Here is an 8,430-nt window from a genome sequence, read left to right as displayed (position 1 = left end):
TGTGAGTGTAAGCCCCACATCGGCCTCTGTGCTGACAGCTCAGAGCCTAGAGCTTGCTTTGGATACTGTGTCTCCCTCTCTCTCTTCCTTTTCCGCACTCATGTTCTGTCTCGTCTCTCAAAAATGAATAAATGTTAAAGCAAAATTTTAAAAAATCCCTTTAGAAAAACACTGCAAAGGCTGATGTCAAAGAGATTACTGCCTATTTTGTCTTCTAGGAATTGTATAGGTTCAGATCTTATACCTAAGTCTTTAATTTTAAGTTTATTTTTATGTATGGCATAAGAAAGTTCTGTACTTTCATTCTTTTTCATGTAGCTGTCCACTTTTCCCAGCATTAATTATTGAGAAGACCATCTTTCTCCATTGTATATTCTTGCTTCCTTTGTCATAGAGTTTTTTAAATATTTAAAAATTTATTTTGAGATAGAGAGTGCATGAGTAGGGGAGGGGTAGACAGAAGCGGAGGTTAAGAATCCCAAGCAGGCACTGCACTGTCAGTGAGGCTTGGACTCATGAACCTGGAGATCATGACCTAAGCCAAAGTCAGATGCTTAAGTGACTGAGCTACCCAGGTGCCCCCTTCATTGTAGATTAACTGACCACATAAGCTTGGATTTCGTCCTGGGCCCTCTATTCTGTTCTGTCGATCCATATGTCTACTTTTGTGCCAGTACCATACTGTTTTGATTACTACAGTTTTGTAGTATATCTTGAAATCTAGGATTGTGATATCTCCAGCTTTATTCTTCTTTCTTAAGATCAATTTGGCTATTTGGAGTTAACTATTGGCACTATACCAAAATAAAAAGGTTTTGCAAAGAAAAGGAAACCATCAATATAAAGAAAAGGAAACCTACTGATCAGAAGATATTTGCAAATGATATATCTGACAAGGGGTTAATATCCAAAATATATACAGAACCTCTGCACTCAACACAAAACACACACACACACACACACACACACACACACACACACACCTAAAAAATGGGCAGAGGATATGAATAGACATTTTTCCAAAGAAGACATACAGATGGCCAACAGACACATGAGAAGATGTTCAACATCACTAACCATTAGGAAAATGTAAATCATAATCACAATATCACATTAAACCTGTCAGAAAACTGTCAAATCAAAAAGAAAAGAAATAAAAATATTGGTAAGGGTGTGGAGAAAAGGGAACCATCATGTGTTGTAGGTGGGAAGGTAAATTGGTACGGCCAATGTGGAAAACAGTGAAGGCTCCTCAACATATTAAAAATATAAATATTATTTGATCCAGTAATCCCAACTACTAGAGATTTACCCAGAGAAAATAAAAACACTAATTTGAAAAGATTATGTATTTCTACGTTTATAGCAGCATTATTTACAATTACCAAAATATGGAAGCAACCCAAGTGCCAATCAACAGATGAATGGATAAAGAAGTGGTAATATGTGCCTATATGTATTAGCCATAAAGAAAGAGGAGATCTTGACATTTGTGACATCTATGGACCTAGAAGGTATTATGCAAAGTTAAATAAATCAGTGAAAGACAAATACCATATGATTTCACTTATATGTAGAACCAAAACAAATGAAGAAAAAAAAAAGAAACAAACCAAAAAACCAGACTCTTAAATACAGAAAACAAATGTGGTTGCCAGAGGTGGGTGGGAGAAGAGTAAAATAAAGGTAGTTACGAGAGGGGCGCCTGGGTGGCGCAGTCGGTTAAGCGTCCGACTTCAGCCAGGTCACGATCTCGCGGTCCGTGAGTTCAAGCCCCGCGTCGGGCTCTGGGCTGACGGCTCAGAGCCTGGAGCCTGCTTCCCATTCTGTGTCTCCCTCTCTCTCTGCCCCTCCCCCGTTCATGCTCTGTCTCTCTCTGTCCCAAAAATAAATAAACGTTGAAAAAAAAAATTAAAAAAAAAAAAAGGTAGTTACGAGAAACAAACTTATAGTTATGAAATAAGTAAGTCACAAAGATGAAAATTACAGCACAGGGAACATGGTGATTGATGTAATAACATTGTAGTTATATGGTGACTACACTTCTCACTAACTAATGAGCACTGAGTAATGTATAGAATTGTTGAATCAATGTTTTACACCTGAAGCTACCTTTATATTGTATGCTAATTATACTTCAATTTTTAAACAAAGCCTACTGGAAAAAATCTTAACAGATAAGAAATTTAGTGAATATGCTTTAAACCATTTGCTTTTCACCTTAACCAATATATAAGAAATGCCTGGTTCTTCTATATATTTTCCATCCCCCCTCAGACACAATGACTGATTATATATTATGAATATACAAGCCTAATAAGCCTGTTCAGATAAAAGCCAGATTTGTAACTCACTTTATATTTTAAAGTCCAAAGTAGATGTTTGTAGGGATAATTAAATGCAAGGGTAAAATCGTTAGTTGTAAGTATTATTACTTGTTACTGTAAAACTTTTCAAATAAGTTTAGGGACATATAATTCCTGAGATTGGCCATTGAGAATAAATTCACATTTTTAGCATAGGGAAAGAATTTAAATCTCTGCATTTAGGTTTCTGCTCACAATTTGTCTCAAATTTTCCAGTAATCCCTGCCAATGTATTCAATAAGTAAAAATCTGAATTAAGTTACTGCTTGGTTTCTCACTGCACTGAGAAGGAAATAAATACTGATGTCGTTGCGTAAAGCCTCTGTGCCCCAATTTCCTCTATCTTATGTTCACCTTTCTTGTACCACTCTCCACTTCACTTGGTTTTCTTCAGCCACATGCTTCTTCATTCTTGCCTATAGGAGATTCATGATTGATTATTTCTTCATTGAGGTTCTGGCATTAGGCTGATTGGATTAATCTATGGAGCAAAGTAATCTGTGAACCAGTTACCCATGTATGTAATATTCTTTCCTTCAAGGAAAGTGATGACATCATTCAAATCCAGGAATATATTTGTCATCTTGGCTCTCTACCTCCCTACACCTCTCATAAGCATATTCAGTCAGATTCCAAACGGAGGTACTGAGCATGTTAGGAGGTTTGAAGGTACTGATAGTCACATAGAACTACCTCTGTAGAGAAGATGATAAGGTATCCATCAATGACAAATGTGGCAAAGATGTTGAATTTTAGAGGAATATTTTCTCATATCCAGAAAATGTGCAAATTTGCATTTAACAGTATAGATTTTAACTTTTTGATTAAAACAGACAAAATACCCAGCTCAAACATTTGTTATGAGAAGAAAATGAGATCATATATTAAATGAGAGAAACAAATAAGCCTTAAAATGCAGATACTGAATAACTAGATGGACTGTTTGCTACAGCAAGCACACTAGCACTTTCATTTTTTAATAACCTTATTGTGTGGATGTTCACAATCACTCAAAATAGGATAAACCCCATGTGCTGAAAACATGCACACATGGACACACAGGCTCTACTGAATATTTACTGCCATAAAATCTTTGAAGAGGTATAAATGAGCCCATTTCTGATAGAATATCAGATAGAATATCAGAATATCTAATAGAATACTTAAAACAGTGTTACGTATGGCTCATAGCTAGTCTCCGAGGGGGAAAATTGTTCCCAGGGCTGCATCTGTTCCAGAGTCCCCTACATGTTCCATATGCACCCTCAGCTGTATCATCAGTTGGGAATGATGTCTTCACATGATTCTCACTCCTTTTTCTACACTCTGGTTTATCAGTAAGGTAAGTGTTAAATAAGTAGCACAAGTAAACCAAGAACCAAATGTAAGCTTTTGCCAAATACAAACCAAAATGTTATTATATTGTATCTATAGTTCATTAAATGCTAAGGAAACAACATGCCAGCTGTCACTGTAGGATCCTATATTTTTGAGAAACCAAAGGTAGTTCCTCATATGAAGAACAAAAATTTCTAACATAAAAGGAATGTAAAATTAATAAAGTTCTATTATCTTATTCTAAAGCCAAGTTCACCATTTGCTTTTCCTTTTTCATATCAAAACATAGAAAAATGGAGAGATATGCATTGTTAGGTACATGGGGTTTTGATTTTATAAATGTGTTTTACTCCAACCCATCTTTTGTAATTTTATACCTTTTCAAGGAACTAGAGAGAAATATTGTCTAGCAACGCAGACATAAAATGCAGTGTAAATGTGTGGTAAATTTTCATTTTTGGATCCAAGCAAAATTTTGCCAAGGTGCTTCTTTCTGGCATTGACTGCAAACAATACTCAAGACCTATTCTGAGAAATACTTTCTGTTCCTTGTAATTCCTTATACAACAAGACTAGTAGTTTTTCCATTTTATCTATACATATTTTCATTTCATAAAGCTCACACTTAATAAATGGCTTGAATCTATACATGTTTTGGAGTATTCAGCACTTAAATTTGTTAAATTTATCCATTACTTTACAGCCATCCACTCACCCACTCATCTATCCAACATTTACTGAGTATTTACTATGTGCCAGGCAGAGTAAGTTCCATATGCTTGGAGTATATGGAGAATGAACCAAAGATCTCTGTCCTGGTAGAGCTTATATTCTAGCTAATAAGAGAGAGACCATCAAAAGTAAGTTTAATAAATAACAATATTACAAATATGTTAGGAGATGATAAATTCTATGGAAAAAAAGTTTAAGTAGAGCAAGGCAAGTGGATTTACACGTTCTGGTGATAAAACAGATGGAACAATGTAGTACTAAATGATGTGGGAAGGTAGGGTTCATTAAGATACAATTTGAGCAGATACCTGAAGTAGGTTTGTCAGTTGGCCAAATAGCTATTTGGGGCAAGAACATCTAGGCACAAAGGAGAGGTGGGGCACAGTCCTGAAAGTGAGCATTGGCTTGATATGTTTAAGGAAGTTCTTAGAGGTCAGTATAGCTGCAGTGTTTAGGGCCAAGGAAAGAGAAGTAGAAGATGAAGGTGGAAGTAATGTGAGCCTAGTCACCTAAAGACTTAGAAGACATTTTAAGGACTTTGAATTCTACTGTGAAGAAACGGCCAGCCATTGTAGTTTTTAGCAGAGGGGTAACATGAACTTACATTTTTGAAGGATGCTGTCAGTTTTGGGTTGCTAGAACAAAACAACAAAGACTGGTATCTTAAACACTTATTCCTCACATTTCTGGAGCATGGGAAATCTAACATCAAAGTGTCAGTAGATTGAATTTCTGTTGAGAACCTGCTTCCCGGCATATAAGCAACTACCTTCTTGCTATATACCCAAATGGCAGAAAGAGAAAGCTCTGGTGTCTCTTCCTCTTCTTGTAAGGACACTAATTCCCTCATGGGGCCTCTACCTTCATGACCTTATATAAACCTAATGGCCTCCCAATGGCTCCATCTCCAAATATCATCACATTGGAGATTAGGGCTTCAACAAGTAAAGGGAGTGTGGAAATCACAAACATTCAGTCCATAACAGATTACTTTGGTTTCTCTGTTAATACTGGATTGTAGGAGTGGCAAGGATAGACCTATGGAGACAAATAATCAGGCTATTCCTTGTTTTCATTTTCAGCAAAATAAAATTCTGGTTTACTGTTCAACAACATTGTTTCACACATACATCAAACGGGCCAATGAATAAATAAACAAGCAGCAACTTCATAGAGAAAAAAAAGGGAAAAAAATAAACTTTTTATCTTTGGTCTTTTTAGCCATCTCATAGAAAGTAACTACTTACAGTACAACTAAAAACATATACAAAAAAAGTTACTGGAATTCTCAGAATAAGATTGTTTTATTGCTTTTGCTTTTTAGAACAAAGTTATTTTCCTCCTTTAAGATCACAATAAACATGATCACACCACAAGTAAAGTCAGAGATAGGACAGGGAACCTTCTGAAGGATGATTTGGTCATCCAAGATCATTAAAAATGACTGACCCCTAACAATATAGAAAAAATATAAAATGTAAATAAAAAACACAAATTTTCCTTTTTAAAGTGTTTTTAAGGAAAAAAAGAACAAGGCCTTGGATGTTTTGGTTCTTTTTTTCTCCCGTGTTGCAAATTCACGTCGTGGTTGTGTGTGACATCTGAGGGTGGCGCTGCCCAGGATGGGCGGGTGAGACTGTCCATGGTGACCACGTTTGGATTCTGAGGTGGGACGTAGAGGGTGAATAGGTCGCGATGGTCTTTTTCTCAAGTTTGACTTTTCCTTTTTTGATGTCTAGTCACCTGTGTTGCTTTTCTGCTTCTTGTGGATACTGTCATCCTCATCATCTTCAGCCTTCCACTTGCCAGTAGCTGCCTCAGCCTCCTCAGCCTCATCTTCATCCTCGCGTCGCCTTCCTCTCCTCCTCTTCATATTCCTCATCATCAGCCTACTGCTCCCCATTTGCCTCATTAGTGTTCCCATCAGCAGGAGCGTCCTTTTCATTCTCCACCTCGTCTACAACTTCCTTCTTCCCCTTTAAGTCCTTGCTGATCTCAGAGCTGGTGCCTGGAGACGTCTGGCTTGATGGGGTCATGCAGGTGATCTGATGCAGGCAGGGGATTAAAAGGAAAGCAAGAGTACGAGGACTCTGGAGATAAAACTGTCTGAGTCAGTCGTGGCGGAGGAGGTATACTGTGGCTGTGGTTGCAGGGAATCAGGGCCGGACTGGGGAACAATCTATTCCTTACTTAAATTATGAGATTATATTGGTTCCACCAGGGTAATATAAGTAGAAGCTATATAAACTGGTCAAACTCTGGATGTATTTGGTGATGAAACCAATAGGATTTCTTGGAAGTTCCTGATAGGTGAAGTAGGGCTCCAAGGTCATGTATTAAGAAACTGGAAGGATAGAGTTACGATTTATGAGACGGGAGAGGCTGCAGGAAAAAACAATTTGGGGGATGGAGGTGTGAGAATTAAAGTTGTAGTTTGCAGTTGAGGTTCCATTAAAAGGTGAGGTGGAGATTCAGCTAGCTGGATGTATGTCTGGAGATCACAGGAACGATCAGGGATATGGATATAAACTTAGCAATGAATACACACGATGGCATATGAAGATCCAAGCATAGATGCAGTCAAAACATGGATGAGTATAGATAAAAAATAGTAGATGGTCATGGATTGAATTACATATTAGAATATTCCATATTAGAATATTAAGAACAAGAGAAGAAACTACCAAAGCACTCTGAGAAGGAATAACCAATGAGTTAAGAGAAAATTTCATGTGACGTCTGAAGCTCAGTAAAGTCTACCAAAAAAGGAGTGATAATGATGTTGCTTATAGGTCAAGTATGATGAGAAATGTAAATGGACCATTGGACTTAGCATTGAGATTATAGGTGACTTCAATAAGAACATTTCTAACAAACAACTCTATGAATCTCTTCCTGACCTCTTTACCTCCTGCCTAGCCATCTTCAATTCTAACTTCTTCCTATTATGATTATCAGTTATTAATTTTTCCTTTTGTTTCTAATTAAAAAAGGAGTATATGCTAGTTGAATTAGTGAAATAATTTCACACCATTTTCCATATGAACCTAAATGGAAAAATGTACAATTCTATTTATTTAAGGGTCAGGTTTTTAGCTTGTGTTGACAAAACTGGTCCTAATTGCTCTAGTAGAGAAATATAAATTTGAATATCTTTAGTAGCTGCATTTACATTAATATGTGCAAATCAAAATTTAATCCATTTGTTCTGAACAAATAGTTATTTCCGGTTTTTGTCTCTATAGATGGTACTGTAACAGTATTTTCAAATATCCTGATATACCTGTATTTTTGTTTGAGTTGGGTAGTTTTTCAAAAGTTGAATTCATAGTCAAAACATATGTATATTTTACAGTATAATGGATATTGTTGCACCCTCACTAGTAATTAATGTTTACCATAATTTTACTAGCATTGGATTGTACTAATTTTGGTTTTTTATTTTTTATTGTTTTAGGATTTTCTAATCTGAAAGATATATGAATTGTTGCTGTGGTTTGCATTTCTCTGAATAGTAATCAGGGCAAGCACCATATAATAATAGTATTTTGATTTTGCTCTTGTGTGAATTACCCATTCTTTCCCTTTGTTCACTTATTTTTTTCTCCTTTTTTAAAAAGTTTATTTATTTTGAGAGAGGGTGTGCACGCATGAGACAGACAGAGAAAGAGGGAGAGACAGAGAATGTGGGGTAGGGGCAGAGAGAGACAATCCCAAGCAGGGTCTGCGATGTGAGCACAGAGCCCATTGTGGGGCTCGATCTCACAAACCTTGAGATCATGATCTGGACTTAAATCAAGAGTCAGATGCTTAACAGATTGAACCACCCAGGCTCCCCCGTCCATTTAATTTTTAAGTAGCATCCCAGAAACTACTTTTTTTCCTATTATAATGTTTTTTAGAACTCCTTTTATTTCTTCCACATATGCAGTTACATCACCTTGGTCAATCCTAGAAAGGTATCTTTTTGCTGCTTCTTTTTTCCTTAAACTTC

The sequence above is a fragment of the Herpailurus yagouaroundi genome, unplaced genomic scaffold, assembly GCF_014898765.1.
Source record: "Herpailurus yagouaroundi ecotype Mexico unplaced genomic scaffold, PumYag 28, whole genome shotgun sequence".
In the NCBI taxonomy this organism is placed as follows: domain Eukaryota; kingdom Metazoa; phylum Chordata; class Mammalia; order Carnivora; family Felidae; genus Herpailurus; species Herpailurus yagouaroundi.
This window is presented reverse-complemented; position numbering follows the sequence as displayed.